Here is a 21,610-nt window from a genome sequence, read left to right on the forward strand (position 1 = left end):
ACAGGCTCACTGAAACACTGAGACCTAATTATAGGACTATAGAGCCCTTCTCTTCTCCCTACACCATTCCTAAAGGCCTGTTCACAGCAGGTCCTTTAACCTGGTACATCATGTCCTGCTAGCTAGAAAAAATGACAACGCATACAAGGTAAAGAACACAATTTGAAAAGACAAAGCAAGCATCAGAACTAGACATGGCAAGAATGGTGGAATTATCAGACCAGGAATTTAAAACAACCATGATTAATAAGTGAAGGGCTCTAATGGATAAAATAGCTCGCAAGAACAGATGGGCAATGTAAGCAGAAAGGTAGAAATCCTAAGGGAAAAAAAAAAAAAAAGAAATGCTAGCGATTAACACCACTGTAAAAGACATGAAGAATGCCTTTTGATGGGCTTGTCAGTAGCCTGGATACAGCTAAGGAAAGAAACGCTGAGCCAGAGAATATACCAATAGAATCCTTGAACATCAAAAAGCAAAAAGTACAAAGACTGGGGGTGGGGGTGGTGGGGACAGAATAGTATATCCAAGGGCTGCAAAATAATGACAAAACATGTAATTTATGTATAACGGAAATGCCAAGAGGAGAAGAAAGAGAGAAAGAGACAGAATAATTAAACCATAATGACTGAGAATTTCCCCATATTAATGTCAGATTACCAACCACAGGTCCAGGAAACTCAGAGAACACCGGGCAGAAAAAGTGCCTCAAAAACTACACCTCGGCATATCATTTTCAAATTACAGAAACTCAAAGATTAAGAAAAAAAATCTGAAAGAAGCCAGAGAGAAAAGGTTATACATGTCTGAGTAGAATAAAACTAATGCAGAGGTATAAAGTACATTCCATGCTTTGCACTTACTTGTATTGTGTTACAATTGCTTCCATGTCTACCCCAGTGACTTTAATAACTTAATATGTCCTAATACTTTCTCCTACACTCAGAAATGAGTCTACTTTAGTATGAGCCTGCTTTTCAGTAAAACTTAAATGAGTAAAGTAAGGTATTTAGAAAGGAAAAAAATGAACCTTAAATGGTACATAAAGAAAACCACTGCTTACCAATGTTGCATTTATATGATTTAACTAGGAATCTTCAAAGTGGAATATGTATGTGCTCTCCTTAACTACCCAAAAGCTTTCTAGAGGGCTATACACAAGATTTGGTTAATTTTAAGAGAATTTCTATATTATCAATTTTCCTGAAGCATTTTTACCAAAAATAATCTGCCTGAGAACAGGCCTATTTATCCAGGTAGATTCCTCTCCTTGCCTCAACCCTTTTATAAAATTATATACCATCCACTCATTCAAATACTGATTATCTACTGCACCCTGCACACTGTAAAAAGTACTAGGAATAAGAGCAGTAAACAAAACAAGTATGCACACAATAAATTAAAGCCTTCTTAAGTGCTACATAAAAGATTTTTAAAAGGGCACTGGGTTAGATAATCAAGAGAAGAAGGGGAACTATTTATTTAAAGTAGAGGGATCTATTCAAAGGAATAGACATGTTAGAAAGGTAGGTCAGTATTGCTGGTAAGTAGAGGGGAAAACACACAAGATGTTACAGCCCTAAAGAGAGGCCACAATGGTGATCTTCTCAAGAATCAAATGGGGTTGAGTAGGTCAAAAGCCACTCCGGAATGGGCAAAAGGAAATCAAAATTGAAATTACAAATTTGTTATTAATGAATAATTTGAAACTACTACCTTATCAAAATCTATAGGATGTATAATGAAATCTCACCAGTATTTATAACTTGTAATTTGTAAACAGTAAAACCATGAAGACTGAAAAAAATGAATTGACCATTAGAAATCAGAATATGAACCTAAAGGAAATATGATCATTATAAAAGTACAAATCAAACAGAAACAGAAAAAAATAAAAATAAAAAACAAATGGACTTGTTCACAAAAGCAAAATTTAGTTTTTTGATATACTTAATACTATAGCTCAATTTCTGACAAAACCAAAAGAAAGCTTTAAAAATGCATACATCTAGAAATAGATTTTTAAAATTAGATGAGAATGCTATACTCAACTTTATACCAAGAAATAAATTCAACAATTCCTAATTAATAGTCTTAGCTAGAAACAGACCGAAGCATCTTTAAACTGAAAATATACCAGAAGCAAAGGTCTCGGTCGCTCTCTCAGGTAATAAGTACAGAAGCTCCAGATCCATATTTTTTAGGTTCCCCACCTACCAAACATCTGGCTCTCAGTACACTGCTGGGCGAGGGTGGGGTGGGGGAGAGCGGGGGGGGGGGGGACTGATCCAGTCACTGCTGCTAACAATCTATCCTTGTCCTAGGAATTCTGTGTCTATTTTCAAAATAATATGAATATAGCTATTAAAAATTGATCATTCTAACATACAGAATTGGGTTCCTAAAATTACCTTATAATACTTCAAGCTTTAAGAATTACAAATTTTTAAAAAGGAATATAAAAAATACTTTTTCAGGAAAAAAGTGTATTAAATCCCCAACTTAGAAACTAAACTTTTTACTCTATAGAGTCAGTAATATTGTGTTCAGTTTGCATAATGACAGATGATTCCTAGACTTAGTGTGGTGATCACATTGTAAGGTATATAAATGTCAAATCACTATATTGAACACCTGAAACTAATACATTGTATATCCCCTATACTTAAAAAAATTAAAATAAATTTTCCATTCTAAGTTTTTCCATTAAAAACATATCATACTTAAATAATGTGTCTGAAATACTAGGAAATTTTTATTTGTATACTAGGTTCACTGTATATATGGACTGGTCTTTTGAAGACTAGTAGAGGGACCTGAACCCTAATAACCTTGTTTCTACGTAAGTATTCATTTAATAGTACCTAGCAAACGAAATAACGTAGAGGCTTCCCTAGAGTGCCATTTTTATCCCACCCCTAATCTACAATCCTTAAACTGTTTGAGGGGAGTATTAAAATACCATGATCAAGTCTACAGAGGTTAGATGTGGCAAAGAATAGGTTTCATGCAGAAAAAAATTAAAGATAATATTAATACAGGTTCCATTCACCCTCAGAATCTCTTGCTGGGGCCATATATTTGCTCTTAAGACCATCACGATCATCTCAGAAAGAAAAATAGATCCACTAAACCACAAATTCCTCAACAATAAGGGCAGAGAACTTCGTATTTTAGGGATGTATTTACATTGTGGTACAACAAATGAGACAACTAGAAAGCACACTAAGTGATTTCTGGAACTGTATCCTAGTGCTGGCAGTTACTGGCCATAAATCCACAAGCAAATTTCTCAATCCCTCAAACCTTATTTTTTAATCAGGAAAATGACAATTATTTTCAGGGTCATTGGCAAAGCTGAATGAGATGTTCATATAAAGTGCCTGGCACATTCAATAAATGTTAGCTATAAAACTGAGAGGACACAATTTCCTTTATACAAGGATTCTTATTTCTTAACACTCAACCCCCCACATGTAAAAGACCAGGAAAAAAATTATTTAGCCACTCTGTAAGTTATTAAAAATCTTATATCAACCCCCTTTCAAAAAGAATAAATTATTTTAGAAAAGAAGAATATTAAGCGCCTCATGTGATAAAAAAAAATCAACTGGCAGGCTCATCCAAGACTACTTGTTTAAGGCCTTTTCTATAACAAATACTGAAAATAACAAAAAAAAAAAAGGCAGATTTCTTTGTCAATTGTCTACTGCTAGTGACCTGTCTATGGCTGAACACTATGTGTAGTTCCTAGAATCTTAAGAGGAAAAAAGAAAAATACTGGATAGAAACACTTCTGTCTCAAATTCCATTAGAAACATGTAGATTCTTTACAAGAAAGGCACTAGATAAAGAAGGGTAACCTGAACCACAGCTTTGCAGAACATTCAGAGACATTCAAAGAGTGTTTCTTGGATTACCACACCCCTCCAACACATATACCATCTCTGAGGGGATTAAGACAATATGCGCCAGGTGCACTGCTGTCTGATCATTAAAAATATAAGGACTGAAGTGTAGAGAACACCCGTAGGGCCTTCATCCTTTGGTTAGACTCCCTAATAGACTAACGCCTCAAGTGAGATCCTGGCACATACTAGGGCATAGTAAGTAATTTAATTCTCAATAAGAACCTCAAGTGTACATTTTCTATAGTATAAGTGAAAGAAGAATTGATATGAAATAGCACAAGTGCAAGCAAAAGGTCTGACATTGTGTCCTATGATTTTAGGAGTCTAAATTGTACTCTTACCAGAGTGCAGCAGCTTTAGGAAAGAAGCCAAGAGGGAGCTTCCAGACTGAATAAAACATTCCCCTGCCACTTCCCTCCCGCCCCCACCAAAAGGCAGCAGCAGCATTAAATATAACTTATTTGGAGCGAAAAAACCTCAGAGTTCTGTGCCTAAAGATGTTTATCAGTTGCTCTAATCATAAGAATGGCCTGGCCTATTCAGAGTGTTTGAAACAGAACTATAGTCTGAGTGAGCGATAAATTATACCCTCTCAAAATGGAGACCTTAGGTAAATGGAGCTATTTAGAAATGTCCATTTACACTCTGAAGAATGACTACTGCATTAGTTTCCTAAGACTGCTGCAACAAATTACAAGTTTGGTGATATAAAACAAATTTATTTCTATCAGTTCTTGAGGCCAGAATTCCTAAATCAGTATCGCTGGGCCAAAAGCAAGGTGTTGACAGGACTGCACTTTCTCCAGAGATTTTATGGGAGACTCTATTCCTTGCCTCTTCCAGTTTGGAATAACTGCTAGCATTCCTTGGCTTGTGGTCACATCACTCCAATCTTTGCCTGTGGTCACTCTGCCTCTCATATGAGGACACATGTGATGACATTTAGAGCCCACTCAGATAATCCAGAATAATCTCCTTATGTTGAGATTTTAATGATGTCTGCAAAGACCCCACCCTCCATAAAGTAACATTACAGATTCCAGAGATTTGAATGTGGATATCTTTTGAGGGGCCATTTTTCAGTCTACCACATTTGACTAAGGTAAGAGAACTTATAACCTCACAGCCAACACTTTACGTCTTTATGCTGTATGATTTGTTTCCTTAATTTGATTTTTAAAAATAATTTTATTTTTCAATTATAGTTAACATGATATATTAAAGTGTACAACATAATGATTAAACATTTACATAACTCACAAAGTGATCACCCTGATAAACCTAGTACCCATCTGATACCATACAGTTATTACAGTATTACTAAATTCCTTACACTATACTTTATATCCCCATGACTATTTTGTAACTACCCATTTTTACTTTTTTAATCCCTTCCCCCTTTTCACTCACCTCTTCAATGCCCCCTTTCATCTGGCAACCCTCAAAATGTTCTCTGTATCTGTTTTATTTGTTCATTTATTTTGTTTATATTCCACAAATGAAATTATATGGCATCTGTCTATGTCTGATTTACTTCACTCAGCACAGTACCCTTGAGGTCCATACATGTTGTTGCACATGGCAAGATTTCATTCCTTTAAAATTTTTTTAAATGGCTGAGTAACATCCCATTGTATATATGTACCACCTCTTTACCCATTCATCCACTGATAGACATCCAGGTTGCCTTCATATCTGGGCGACTATAAATAATGCTGCAATAAACATATGGATGCATGTGTCCCTTCAAAGTAGTATTTTCTTCCTACAAACACCCAGAAGTGAAATTTCTGGGTCCTTCTTTGTCTCATGATAAACAGCCTTTGTTTAAAAGCCTATTCTGTCTGGTATAAGTACTGCAACCCCAGATTTTTTGTTTGTTTCCATTTTCATTAAATATCTTTTTCCATCCCTTTACTTTCATCTCTGTATGTCTCTCAATCTGAAGTAAATCTCTTGTATATGTAAAGGTCTTGTTTTCTTATCCATTCAGCCACCATGTCTTTTGATTAGAACATTTAATTCTTTCTCACTTGAAGTAATTGTTGATACATGTCTAGTTATTACCATTTTACTTTTCATATCTTTGATCTTTTTTGCTTCTTTTAAAGAAGTCCCTCTAACATTTCTTGTAACACTGATTTGGTGTTCACAAACTCCTTTAGCTTTTTCTTGTCTGGGAAGCTCTTTATCTGTGCTTCAATTCTAAATGACAGCTTTGCTGGGTAACCTTGGTCCTTGCTTTTCATCACTTTGACTATTTCGTGCTTATCCCTGTGGCCTGCAAAGTTGCTGTTGTGAAATCAGCTGATCTTATGGGAGCTCTCTTGTAGGCAACTAATTGAGTTTCTCTTGCTTTTAAGATTCTTTGTCTTTAACCTTTGACATTTTAATTTGATGTGTCTTGCTGTGGGCTTCTTTGGGTTCATCTTGTTTGGGCCTCTGACCTTCCTGGGCTTAAATGTCTACCTCCTTTGCCAGGTTAGGGAAGTTTTCTGGCATTATTAATTTTAAAAAGGTTTTTAAATTTCTGGTACTTTCTCTTCTCCTTCTGGTACCCCTATGATGCAAAGCTGGTATGCCTGATGTTGTCCCACAGGTTCCCTTAAACTACCCTCATTTTTTTGGATTCTTTTTTCTTATTGCTGTTCTGACTGGGTGTTTTCTGCTATCTTATCTTCTAAATCGCTGATTCAAGCCTCTGCTTCATCTATCTACAGTTGATTCCCTCTAATGTATTCATTTCGCCTATTGTATTCTTCATTTGACTTTTTTTAATGTTTTCTATCTCTCTATTAAAGTTCTCACTGCGTTCATCTCTTTTCCTCTAAGTTCATTGAGCATCTTTGTAATCAGCGTTTTGAACTCTGCATCTGGTAAACTGCTTGTCTCCATTTTGTTTAGTTTTTTCTCTGGAGCTCTGTTCTGTTCTTTCATGTGGGACCTGTTTGTCTCTCCATTTTGAATGCCTCTCTGTTTGTTTCTATGTATCAGGTAGGGATCCTAAGTCCCGGTCTTAGCAGAGTGGCCTTATGTAGTAGGTGTCCTGTGGGACCCAGTGGCACAATCTTCTCTGGTCACCTGGGCCAGGTGCTCCAGGTGTGTCCCTAGTATGGGTTGTATGTGTCCTCCTGTTGTAGCCTTGGCTGCTGTTTGCATGTCAGTGGGAGGGACTGACTCCTAGCCTTGGCTGCTGTTTGCATGTCAGTAGGAGGGACTGACTCCTAGGCTGATTGATTATGAGGACTGGCCAGTGAGGGGCTGACCCTACGGAGCTGGATTCACTTTAGCAGCCCTCTGGTGCCTGCCCAGTCTGACCTTTGGATGTGTCATCCTCAGATACAGCCCAGAGTGGTGCTCCAGCTCCACTGAAGCAGACCATCAGGAAAACCGGCCCCAAGGCCTCCTGGAAGGGGCCTCAACGCAGGCCAAGTTAAGCCACAGTCTGTGCTACGCCCAGGGCCACCTGTCAAGAGTCACCCCTAATTCACAGATAGCTGCCACCCCTGCTGGGCTTAGAGATGCTTTGAAGGGTCAAGCCAGAGCAACGAGGCTGGCTGCTGCTAGTGCCAGGCTTGGGCTGTTCAGCAACAGGCATGGGGCACGCTGAGGCCAAATGCTTGTGTGGGTTTTGTGCACCTTTGTGAGATTTTAGTAAAGTCCGAAGCATGAGACAACACAGGCCATATGTATGGAAAAGCCACTGGAGGTGGCTTGGGTGGGCCCACAAGTTGGGCGGGGCAGGGTCTCAGGGAATCACCAGGATGGGATGACCTATGTTAGTCAGACTGATAGAGACTCAGATATGGCAGCTGCCTGCATCTGCATGCAGGAGCAGGAAGGGTTCAACTAAAATCAATGGATTCTGCCAGCGCATGTCTGGGAGAAAGCTGCCCCTCCAGCCCTCGCCTTGAAGCCAGACAATTTAGTTTCCTCCCGGTATGTCCCTGGCAAGCAATTGCCCCACTGCTGGAGCTCAGAGCTAGAGAGTCCGTCAGCATGTGACCCTTAAGAAGAATGTCTGTTGACACCCAGAGCCCTCCTCTCACTCAGCCGTGATCTTCTCTGGTTTTCACAGCCAGAGGTGGTGGACACTTCTCTTCCTGGCACTGGAACCCTGGGTTGGGGAGCCCGGTGTGGGGCCGGGACCTCTTGTTCCTATGGGGGAACCTCTGCAGCCAAGATATCATTCTGATTCTGAACTGCCACATGTGGTGTGGGCTCAGCCATTTCATGTCTCCACCTCTCCTAACAGCCTCAAGGTGGCTTCTTATGTATGTCCCCAGTTGCAGGACTTCTGTTCAGCCAGAGCTCAGGCGACTCCCAACGATGGCTGTTCTGTAGTTTAGTTGTAATTCTGATGTGGTCATGAAAGGAGGTGAGCACAGCGTTTACCTACTATGCCTTCTTGGCCAGAGTGCTCAATTTGTTTTCAAAACTGTGAAATATATATCAGAAAATACAATCACTTTTAAATTACTTATTTTATATCCCATTTTCCTATAAAGCATTTTTCTTCATTTGAGATTTGCTTCCCTAGGCACTATGAAACAAAACTAAGAAGCTCTCTCTTTTTTTGTAATAAAAATCTTATCTTTTTCTTCCATGGCCATTGTCGCCTGTGAACATAAATAAAGGTCACATCAAATTAACTCTTCCAATCTTTAGAATTTTTCTTTTCCTCTTGCATTATATTATACAACATGTGAATGAGCAAATGATTTGTTCCTTAATTAAAACACTGCTTGTTTACAGGACACAGGTGTTAGCTTTTAGAAATTTATTCAACACTAGGCAAACCAGGGAGCAATAATAAATTCTGAGTAAGCAATCCAGCTGCCATCATAACACTGCCTGCAGTAAGTACCACCTCATAAAAACCACTTGCAGCAGTTTAATCTAAAACTACAGCTGTCAGACAGACATTAATTTCTGTAAATGTCTGAAGACACAAAGGAAGTGCTCTATATTGAAAAAGTCATTGTACTAAACATCTGGAAGACTCATCTAAATTACTTTTGCTAACCTAATAGCTTCTTTATTTAAAATGATAATATAATCAATTCCTAATTGGATTATATTTTTCCCATACTATGGAACACAGAGCAGAAACTTTTCAAAGGTGAATTACCAAATCTTCATTATCTAGTCTTAATTAAGTTTCTGAGTATTGGTAATAGAGTTAATGTTTTCTAGTCTCTAGATAATTAAGTTATTGTTATAAGGAAAATAAATGTTTTAAGGTGGTTTAAAGTAATATTTAAAATGCAGACCTAGATAATATAGATCTAGATCTGTGCCCTCCTACCATTTAGCTCTCATCACCCATCACTATTTCATCTCCTCTAACACTACTCCTTCGCCCTCCCCTCCAGCAGACAGACTTTCTTAATGGTGCAATTCAGTCTTTCCCCAAGGCTTCAGGATGCACCTAACAAGGTCTAATATTAGTCAACACTGATTTTATGGGCAACAGCTTTATTTTCCTTCTGTCCTTCTGTCTACCCCTATCAGAAGCTAACAGATCCATAATGAAAACTAGTTGAGTTCAACAGTTTAGGAAACAATGAGAGCTAGTATATGATAAGAAATGAGACCCTCCATGAGTTTGCTTCCTTCTGGGCCCTGAACATGTTTTCCATACAATTTGGTAAATGCTATAAAAGCACAAAGAAGCAGTCAAAAGGAGGAGCAGAAATCAGAAAAGGTTTCCTGAAGAATGAGACTCTTCCTCGGAAGAGTGTTTGTTTGTTTGTTTATTTTTAGGTGAGGCAACCCTTGGTTGACCTTACAGATTGCAAGGACCTTGTCAGCTTACAATCCCTTGTGTTTTTTTTTTATTTTTTATGCCTACAGCACCTACCTGGTCTTCCTAGGTGGTCTCCTATCCAAGTACTAACCAGGCCCGACCCTGCTTAGCTTCCGAGATCAGACGGGATCGGGCTTGTTCAGGGTGGCATGGCCATAGACTGGAAGAGAGTTTAAAGTGGAAGTTAACCAACTGATGAAAGGAAAGGAGTCCAGAAGGACCAGAATAAGAAAGACACAGCTCAGCATGGTGTGTTTGGGAAATTCCAAGCAGTTCACAAGTCCAGAGAACTGTGAAAAGTTTACATAACTGGGTGGAGCCATTTAAAAATGGAGCCAGAGTAGCCATCCCAAAGGAACTGCCTTGCATGTCTTGCTTCTTGAACCTTTGGAATGTCTGAACTGGGCAAAATAACCCTTGGACTAGGCCGAACCACCACTGTCTTACAATCATTTGCATAGCTAACACGAAAGCACACCTCCTGAACATGAAAACTGATTACAGACTCTTTCTGAAGACAAAATCAGTAACCAGCTACGTATAACTAAAGAGTAATTCAGCTTTTAACACCAATAGAAATTTCATTCTTCTATTCATATAATTATTCCCTTGTCTCATAAAAACTCCCTGCCCTCATCCTGTAATCAGGACACCATTTGGGTCTCTGTCTGAATCAGTTTCCTGAATTGCAATTCTTTTTGATCTCTAATAAATGCTTCTTGCCTCTCATTTTTGGCTTTTTATTTTTAGGTTAACAGAAAAGAGGGAGGTTGGGAGTAGCACAGAGTGAAGCTTAAATTGTGGACCAGATTAGGAAGGCCTGATATACCATGCAAGGATGTTGGGGAAATATCCACAGTAGAATGACAAAGTCAGATTTGCATTTAAGACAAAAAGATCAACTCTGACAATGGTGGAAGAAGATCTTTAACAAAGCAAGAATACTAGGTAAAGCAGGGGTCCTCAACTCCCAGGCCATGGACCTGTACAGGAACAGGGTTGCACAGGAGATGGTAAGCGGGCAAGCAACTAAAGCTTCATTTGTGTTTGCAGCCGTTCCCCCAGCGCTAGCATCTCCGCCTCAGCTCCACCTCAGATCATCGGGCATTAGATTCCCTGATGCCAAAAAGGTTGGGGACCACTCAGTTAAAGGACTTGTGCGATAATACAAATAATAAATGCCTACAATGGCTCTATTAATAATAAGAAGAATGAATTTTCAGCATAGCTGAAAAACTTAAGAGGTAAAATGCATGGGCTATATAAGAGAATAAAGCCACAAACTCCCAAAAGCAAAAGTTTGTTTACAGATGACTTAATCTTATATGTAGAAAGCCCTAAAGTGTGCACAAACAGGTGTAAGATACTGAACTGATAAATGAATTCAGCAGAGTCGGGGGGCGAGGGATTCAACAGTCAGCCACATTTCTATGGACTAACAATGAACAGTTTGAAAAAGAAATCAAGAAAACAATTCCATTTACAAAAGCACTAAAAAGAATGACACTTAGGAATAAATTTAACCAAGAAGGCAAAAGACTTGTACACTGAAAATCACAAAACACTGCTGAGAGAAATCAAAAATGGAGACATTCCATCCCTTGTTCATGACCAGAAGAAACATAAAGATGACAATATTCCTCAAAGTGATATACAGACTCAATGCAATCCCTATCAAAACCTCGACTGTTTTTTTACAGAAATAGAAAAACCCATCCTGAAAGTTCATATAGAATCTCAAAGGACCCCAGAGAACCAAAATAATTTTGAAAACGACAAGTTGGAAGACTTATACTTCCTGATTTTAAAACATATTGTAAAGCTGACTTAATCTTTTACAATAAGTTGCCTTAGGTAAGAAGTTGATTAGGCAAATTCCTAAAAGCAAAATTACTGGATTGAAAAGCAGGAAAACAAATTTTTTTATTCTGACAAATACTGCTAAATTGCTATACCAATTTACCCATCTATCAATTAAGGATTAGCAGCATTGTTTTAAAAAGCTTGCCCAATCTTATAGATGGGAAATGATATTTATTGTTATTTTAATTTTCAAGGCTTCAATCATGAGTTGAAGCTTTTTCAAAGCTTTGTTGGCCATTTTTTGGTCTGTCAATTACTTATATATAAATACTTTTAAGTAAGAACTTTTTCTGTTACAGACTTTTTCTGTTAAGGAAATTAACCTTTACCTGCCTGTCATGAGTGTTAAATATTCTTCCCCAATTTGTTGTCTTTGTTCTTGACTTCTTTAGAACATAGATCTTATTTTTTTACATGTTTTTAATGTATTTATCTTTTCTTCTATGGCTTCTTTGGAAAGCTCATCCACACTCTAAAATTACATAAACATCCACCATCCATCCATACTTTCTTCTAATACAATCAGAGTTTCATTTTGTACACTTAAGAGGTCAGGATCTGCCGTCTACCACCACCACCAACTGGCTATTATCCATTTTGGTTGATTTCCTGAGTTCTAAATTACCTGTAACTGGCTATTGTCCCATCATCATTTATTAATTCATCTCTTCTCCAACGATGAAGTTACCATGCTATCTTCTAACTCATAACAAAAAAAAACTATATGTGTGAATATATACATATGTATGTAACATGTATGTGTATATATGTAAACTCTACAACACAAGCTTAACACTTTTACACTAACAATGAACATGCCGCCTAACTCAGGTGTAACTGTACAGAGTTCACAAATTCCTTAATAAGGTTATGAAATATGAAAATAAGCATTAGGCACACCTCCTTTCTCCTCCTTTCTCTTTGCAAAGATGACACAATTGTTACCAGGATGACTCTTCCTCAAATGTGGTGATTAATAAAGTTCCCCCTAGCAGTGTTCCCCCACGTTTGTACTCAGCCTTGCAAAATATTTGTTGCCACTAGGTGGAGACAGGAATATTGGTTACTGAAATAGGAGTAGTCACAAATTTTCTGCAAATATACTCAAATGGTAAAAATGCTGTTTCTAAATTCTTGAGTGAGATAAGCCTAGTCACTTTAGCTGAGGATACAATTTCCTTATTTGTAAATTCTTATAAATTTATAAGAATTTATATCAAGTAGCAAGAGCCCTCTTAGCTCTAATATTTTGTGGACCAAAAGCTTGCTTAAATATCCTTAATAGTACTATGCCTAAAGACAGTCCTCTCCTCTTGAGCTAAGAAGGTATTCTACCTTTGGCAACTTCTTTCAACTTGAATACTTCAACCACAAGCAGTCGATTCCTCTAATCTTCTCAAAGCAGGTCAAAAAGAGGCATAGTGTGTATTAAAGTTCACAAATCTAACATTCCAAATCATCGCCAAGGCTTTCTTCAATTTTTTTCCTTGTCTTAAAGAAAATTGCTGATATCATACTTCTCCACGTCCACCTGGCTTATGTGAAAATATATTTTAAACAATAAGCTGGCTATAGATTTTCCCCTGAACTGGTATCCTTGATACTCCAGGCTGTACATTTGGGGGAGGGGGGTTGTTTGTTTCTCTTGTGTTACATATTTTTTACTCTATTTGGTCAGAACTTTCCATGTCTGTTGATTTCCTGAATTCTAAATTCTCTGACAAGATATTCCTTACACTGGTGCTTTACTTCTGGTTCTCACCTGCCAGTCTAGATTTTGTAACTTCTAAGGATGCCTCAACCTCTGCTTGCCTAAGGGGTTTTCAACTGCTTCATCCAATTATTTGAATCTAGTGACCTACTGCCAAACTACTGACTCACTAGTAGTTTAGATCTCAGACTCTGGCATAATCTAGGCTCTCAGCCTTGAACACACACCAACTCTATACCACAAACTAACCGCATTCTTAGAGAGGGAATATTTTTAATTCTTCCAGTGCCCTAAGACCAAGAGACGCAAAGAACAATGATAATTTTCTGAGCAGAACAGAAAAATCCTGAGTTCTAACTAAAGCAAAGGAGGCTACCAACTTTACTTCACACCCCTACCCAGGTTACAGGAAACTGTAAACAAGAGAGCATATTGATGTGGTAGCAGTAACCAGTTTTATTTTATTGGCTGTAGATTCTATGTCATTGGCACACATAGTTGGCTCTCAATAAAAATCTGCTGATTTAATGGACAGATCTAGTATCTCTGTCTTTGAGAGGAAGATGTAAACTACAACTAAGGCATAAAGCAAAGCTTAAAGATTTACATAAGCATATCAAGACAAAGCTAAGAAGAGAAATCTAGTTAACTACACTGACTTTTAGTCCAAAGCTCCATATGTCAGAACAAAAGTTAACTTTTGAAAAGTGGTATACTAATGTTGTTAACCTTTCCTAGAAAGAGATTTTATTTTATTTTTCTCATCAAGTGCAGATTCCTGACAGAAGCAGCAGACGTGCTTTAGCAAGAAACAACGCAGAAAGTCACAACAACATTCCCTATGTCACTGAAAATACATATACCAATGGGATCTACATGTCTGGTAAGAACATAATCTGTTGAAAAATCAAATTTGTGGTGAGGCAGTGACACAGGAAAAAAAATAATTAGGTTAAGAAAAAAAAAAAGAAAGCTGAAGGCTGATGCCCTCACATTTTCCAAATAGCAACTGGAATAACTTTTTCAGCAAGTAGCTGGCAATTCATATTTAGAGATACAAAAACATTCAGATTCTTTCACCCAGTTATCCCAGTTCTAGAAAATAATGCTATTAATAATAATAAGAGATTACATTTAGAGTGTTTACCACTTTATATGAAATCCTGCTTACTCCTAACAACTCTATAAAGTAGTACAACTGCCCTCATTTAATAAATAAGGGAATCGAGCCAAAATATAAGTAATTAAATAAACAAGCAAGCAAGCAATTTGCATCATGGTCTTGCACTGAGGATGAGAGGCAAGCCTCAAACCCAGGTCTGTTTGACTAAGATGGCCATGCCCTTAACCAACACACCACACAAACCATCATTCCTACTACTACAAATAGTGCCATCAGCAAGCAGGGAGACATTCGCTGCAGCATCAACAAAAGGAAATTTTTTCAATCATGAAAAGTAATTATTAATACCACATGCAATGACGAGTAAAACTTGTAAGGAAGGTAAAGTGATGAGAGAAGCCATTAATTTGCATCTGTACTACAATTACAGCTATGTAAGAGTTATGTTTTAGAAAGCAACACAGTTGTTTGGAGTTTGTAAGGAGTAAGGTTCCCTCCATTTTTTCAAGCCCTATTATTATTATTGTTATTATTATTACAATAAGCACAGATTTTAACAAAGAGTTTTAAGACAACAATAGCTAAGAATAAAGAAATGAAGAAAGTGTTTCTAATGTCCCCTTGTCACAAAAGGTGGATTTTATCTTGCTGAAAAAGAAAAAACTATTATGCAGAATAGTAGCACCCAGACTGGGATTCAGGAAACCTCAATTCTCATTTGGGGTTCTTGAAACAATTCCAAAAGGTAAAATGACTTAATCTTTCTTCTTTTCAGGTCTTTCTTGTCTTCTGGTATCTGCAACTCACATCAAAAGTTTAAAACTAGAAAGGCAGCTCCTGCAGTTTCAAAGGCCAGAGTCAGAAGAGGTATGAGAAAAAAACCAGATACTTTAAGGACAGAAAGAACTCATAGCTCTGATGAAATCAAAGATTAGCATAAAATTTAGGTTCAGGAAAGCAGCAAAAATTCGGTATAGGTCATATATACTGGAAATCAACACGATTTTAAGGGTCAATATGCAGATCTAAACCTCTTTACAAAATGGAGCATGTTTAAATCATAGGTTTTTTAAATGTCCATTAAGGCGGTGCTCCTTATTAGCAATTAAAATATTCAGGAAACCATCAACAAAATGAAAAGGCAAACTATTGAATGGAAGAAAATAATTGCAAATCATATATATGACATAAGACTAATATCCAAAATATGTAAAGAACTTATAAAACTCAATAACCAAAAAAAACCCCAAACAATCTAATTAAAAAATGGACAGAAGATCTGAGTAGACATTTTCCCAAAGAAGACATATAGATAGCTAACAGGTAAATGAAAAGATGCTCAAATCATTAATCATCAGGGAAATGGAAATCAAAACCGCAATGAGATACCACCTCACACCTGTTAGGGGAAAATACTACACTATCACAAGACCTGGGAAAAGTAAGGTTATATAGGACATTCACAACTCCCACAACCCATTTTCACCCTAACGACTTTCTTTTAGATATGGAAACTTAAAAACTTGAAAGACACAAAACCAACCCCAGGATCCGGGCCATAAATCAATCCATCTGTCTCTCTTTCTTCACATACACTCCTTATATTTACAATATGCTTCACTGTTTACAAAACCCCTTTTACTTACACTACTTCTCATGTCTTTACAAATAACCTGTAAGGTCAACAAGGGTGGTTTGTTTTTTTTTTTTCCTTTTTTCCTTTTTTTTAATAGAAAACAAACAGCCAACATTCTTGGAAGTGACAGCACCAGACCTAGAAACCAAGTCTTCTGCCTTCAATTCTGAAGCTCCTTCTACTATGTCCAACACTACCCCTTCTGTAACATAGTAAAGACTTCTATAAAGCATGTGGCTGGATTCCAAGATAGCCTGAATTAGACTCTATATAGCAAGTAGTGTAAACAGTGAGGCTTTAATGCAATTACTGGCATGGAGGCATACATCTTTTTAAAAGCGAAAAATCAGCTGGTTTTAAGTTAAATTAACACAGTGTGTGTATGGTGGGGGAAACAAGCAGAAAACGCTTCTAAAAAGTAGTATTGCAGATGTGCACTTTTTACAACAGCTAATACAGGTGTGGTAATACAGAGAATAGAAAAAAAAGGAGACAATAAACAACTAAAAATAATAATGTAAAGAAAAACTGCAAGATGTTTCTAATTTTAAGTAATAAAATGAGAGACTTGTGTTTCCTTACCCCACCCCCCAAAATAACTGTGAGATTTTAGTATATTAGGCTATAATAAAAGACATAGAAGATTTGAGTTAGCCATCAAACAGAATGCCTTCCAAAATTGCTGGCTCTGGAATACAGCACATCAGAAATCCAAAGTCCTATCTCTAGATCAGCTATTGGTACAATACAGTTTATATTAACCAATTATTTTACTCTTTCAATTCTCATATCTATAAAATCAAGTAACGTTCTACCTAAATTATTTTCTAATGACCTTGGAAGGCGTATACAATGTCTGCAAAGGTAATGATCAATATTTTAATTCCCATTATCCAGTGCAAAAATAAACATTCCTCAAACATCTTCTACATGCACAGTACCAGGACAGACTAGAAGCGCAGAGAAAGTGATGGTCTTTATAACCCAAATGAATAAAGCACAGAGAAATGCTTAATAATGATTATAACCACATGAGAAAATTGAGGCATCTCAGAAAAAGCTTTCATAGGAGTTGGGCTGAACACAGGAATGAGGGAAAATGAAGTTGGATTTGACCAAGATACGAAATAAAGAGTAGTCATTATGTTTAGCTAGGCAGAGAAGAGGCAGGTAGGATGCTATGTCCTTTGGGTTTCAAAGCACATTACTCATCTGTTACTGCCTTTAACACACTGTACAATACTTCATTTGTCATCTCCACTTAGATTGTAAATTCCTCAAAGACAGAAATCTTGTTCGATTCACTTTTCTATCCCTAATCTCTAGCATAGGGTCTGGCACACAGAAGAAATAAATGATTTTTGAACAGGCAAGGTAAGGAGAGGATTCCCTACTTAAATTACTGTATTTTAACCTAAACTATTTGTGCAGGTCATTCATTCACTGACCCCCAATTCCAAATCACCATTCTAGACTCTGCTCTATGGAGACTGTACAACTATATTTAACTGACTCTGCTGCCAGTAGGCTCCTCACTAGGCTTTGCCAATGGGGGTAGTAAACAGAGGTTATAAAAGAGGAAGAGAGGGCGAGGGGACTTCCTTTCAATTCCTGGCAGCAGCAACTGTAACCCCTGACCCTGGCAGCAGTAATCGGTTCCAGTCTCCAGCTTCTTTCCACACTCCCAGAACTAGCCCTAACAGCAGCTAAACACACCTGACCTCCTCAAAGGTTCAGAACCAAGTCAGTGGAATCTCTTCTCTGAGCTCTTAGGATTACTGTAATGTTCTCTTTTTGCCCTTACACCCATCTAACCAACTCCCTATATTAAATCCCCTCTGTTGAGATTCCTATTGAAATTTCTGTTTTCTCTACTCGACACTAACACATTAATAAACACAGTGATTCTAGCTGCTCTCCTCTGAGGTATCTTGCTGCTTCTTTGAAGGGGGAAGAAAGTTTGGAGTTATTCCTATAGACAAAATCTGTTTTATAAAGGATAACTCAAAATGCTTTAAATTTGTGTCTGTTAAGTTGCAGCATAAAAATCATATAACTTTTGTGATTTAAACCATCTAATTTGAAAAATGAGAGGAAATGAGAAATATTTAAATAGTGCAAGCTATTCCAAGCGCACACAGCCACCTCCTTTACTACAGCACACATCCGAGAGAAAATGTGAGATGTCAGAGCTGATCCGCTGTTCCTCGGTGGAATGAGTTCCCACAAGCCTCTCCTAGTGTGAGCATTACGCCATGCTGAATGTGATTCCGGTACTGACAGACTTTTCTTTGCCGTTATTCAAAATAGCCCCAAACTGCAAGCCCCAAACTGAACACCTAGTGTTCAGCAATAGAAACAGCAATCTGTTCCAACGCTGAAACTGAGCTGAACCTACTGGTGTGCTGCTCTCCCTTAAGGATTTTCAAGTATAATTTTTTACCACATGTGATTTTCATTTTACATATTGACTTTAGAAACTAACCTCTTCAGAAAATACAACTCCACTCTATAGCATAGAAACAAAAAGAAATCTCTCTTGCAGGAGAGCCCATAATCAACACATTTGTTAAAAACAAACGACAAAAATGCTTTGATAGTTTTCACATGGTTACTTCACTTAATAAGATGACCTCACTAGACAATATATTGTACTTAAACTGATTTTTTAAAAATTATGACAAAATAGCAGCTATGTAGAAGCAGTAAACATGTTCTTAATCCATTTTCAAAATGAAATGGGAGAATGCAAATTCACGCAATAGGACTCTCTGAATTTTTAGTAATGTATATAGGTGCTGAGCATCCAACAAGTTATCAGTAGGCCTAGACGTACTAGTGTACTTCAACTGCCTAACATATGTAAAATAAAACAGAAGTGAAAAGAATTTTAAACTTGAAAGTCTGTGGCCAGTTCCACCAGAGTTCTTCCACATAGCTTAGAATCTGGCCATGGCTCACCTAACCCGAGCACCTAGGAGTCAGGGATTCATCACCTAGCTCCTGCCCATGGACATACTAATTAATACCAGCTTCTACTTCGATGCCAAAGAGCTGCATTATCACAGTCAAGTACATTCTTTAAGATCAACCACACTGCTCCTTACAGCAAGACACCAGAAGACCCATTTGACACATTAAATAAAAACGGTGAAACTCGGTTGTCACCAGAGGGTGATGGGTGGTAGAGAGGCTATCTGGACCTTCAGTGAATGGACAGGGTAAATGTTGTATCTTTGTACCCCAAATTATATGGGGATCTACGCAGTTAAATGCAAATAAATATTCAATAAGTCACTATAACAGAATTCAGAGAAAGAGAGAAAAACTCAGGAAATCAAATAACTGATGTCTGATGACAATGTATGTCCCCCACAGCATGTGTAATAAATACTAATTAAAAATCAAGTGTAGATCTGTATGTGTGCAGAATATATATAACCTCACAGTATTTTTCTTTTTTTAAAACTGTACACTGTGATGCATTGTTTAGTTTCTCCAGATTTAATAAATGACTCGCTATAAAATTATGAGGTGCTTTAAGTCATACCAGAAATGCTGTCATAATTTTAATAAAGTGCCTTTTAATGTTAACTCACTTCTCTTGCTGGAAGGAATTATGGTTTTTAGCTAACATATAGAAATGAAACTGTCACTGAAACATCTGGTTATATATTATTCATTACACATATATCACCTTTACTCCAACGACTGCATAATATAAACACAAATCATGAATAAATCAAAGAGACCTGACACCACGCACTGAAGGTCAGTAATAGACAAATGAAATTCCAAAAATGCTTGCTGACCTGCTCTACATTTCTATCCATACAAATCTGGGAGCTGTCTGAGTGCTCCACGCAGGCAGAGAAAAACTCAAAAATTTCGGTATTCTGAATGTCTGCATTGTATGCATTATATTAGTAGTTCTAATCTGAAATCTTTCAAAGCAGCACATTTGAGGACCGCAGCACATTTGAGGACTATAGCATATTTTTCAAATACACAAAGAGACTAGTCAGTCCGTTTTCTTTCATAAATTCCCCATTTCACTCCCACACCTACTATAATTAACCTCAAATGTGGACTCCGCAAGGGTACCTGAAGGAAATAACTCAAATCCTTAAAAAGAGAGGCCATATTTGCTGTGCTATCCCTGGAAAATGGAGTCTTATATGACTACTCATTTTTCTACGGAAAAAGTACGTTCAATGGACAAAGAAGACTTTAAAAGACACCTGTTGATTGTGACAAGCAGAAATTTCGGGGGGTGGGGATGGAGAGATAACCAAGAGCCAGACTGCTGCCATTTAAATTCTTTATAAATCAAAGAATCAGACTGATCTTGGTTCTTAAAATGAATATTTAAGTTATTAAAATAGTCAACAATTATACCCCAAGGCAAGTGGGGAAAGTAGATTATCTACCGATTACACTAAGTATTACAGCTGATCATCTTGGAACTACCGAAGGTAGATTATATGATGCAAATCACGCATACACTGGTTTTGAGCATAATTCTCCGTCTAAAACACTGAAACCATGTCTCAGTTTTAATTTTTAAAATAAAGCACATTAACATAACGAATACAAAACCTATCCCCTTCACAGAAAATTTCTTCACACCCCTCAAGGAAACCAGACAATTTCAGACCATTTTCCCACATTCTCCCACAACTTCTGACAGCCACGCAGTAGAGAGATCCAAAAAGCCTTCAAGGAGATAAGCCATGACGGCCTTAGCGGGCAAATCATCGGAATGAACCTCAAAGTTTGAGACCAATTTTTTACTAACACTATCTCCGGGAGTAGGAAGGCTATTTCGGTGGCAGGGAAACGATCCTGACAACCAAAACGAGGGCTCCCCGGCGACAGCGGGGGTACCAAAGATCTCGGCGCAAAGGGCAGCATTCAAAACGCGAAGCTTCCAGCAGAAACAAACCGAGACCCCCCTCCCCCCACGACCCCTCGGGGCAACCTCGCGGTTTCAGAAAGCAGCAACAGATACCCCCGAGCAAGCGGGCGGCACTCCAGGAATGTTTTAACCCAAAGGGGTCTCTACACCCCCACCCGCAAGGAACTCCGACGCCGAGGACCGCCTCCACCGGCGAACCCCGACTCCAGCACCCTGGGGGAAGGGGGCTATTTGCACAAAGCGCCCCACCCCACCCCCACGGCGCAGACACACACCCTCGGCTGCGAGGGGGAAGCCCGAGGGCAAGAACCCGCATTCCACGCCGTTCGCCTCCGGAAAGGGCGCCGAGGAGAGGAGGGGGCCCCGGCCCGGGAGGCGAAGGCGCCGCACCGCAGCCCCGGCCTCCGCGCTGAACTGCGGGGAGCGAGGGGCTCGCAGCCGAGGCAGGAAGCCGTGAGCTCGCCCACCGGGTCCTCCCCGGGCCGGACGCACGACCCCCGCCCAGACCCTCGAAGGGACGGGAACAATGAGAAGCCGCGTCCCCCGCCATCCCCGCCCCGAGAGCGGTCGGGGGCGGCGACGCCATCTCCCCTCACACCCCCGCGGACACACACACACCCCCCGCCCCGGGGCCGCCG

General features: G+C 38.5%; 1 pseudogene; it reads right to left on the bottom strand.

Annotated features, from left to right (window-relative positions):
* Positions 1-9,759: 9,759 nt before the first annotated feature.
* On the bottom strand, positions 9,760-9,882 carry LOC111742646 (annotated as a pseudogene).
* Between the last annotated feature and the right edge of the window lie 11,728 nt (positions 9,883-21,610).

The sequence above is a fragment of the Pteropus vampyrus genome, unplaced genomic scaffold (assembly GCF_000151845.1).
Source record: "Pteropus vampyrus isolate Shadow unplaced genomic scaffold, Pvam_2.0 Scaffold98, whole genome shotgun sequence".
In the NCBI taxonomy this organism is placed as follows: Eukaryota; Metazoa; Chordata; class Mammalia; order Chiroptera; family Pteropodidae; genus Pteropus; species Pteropus vampyrus.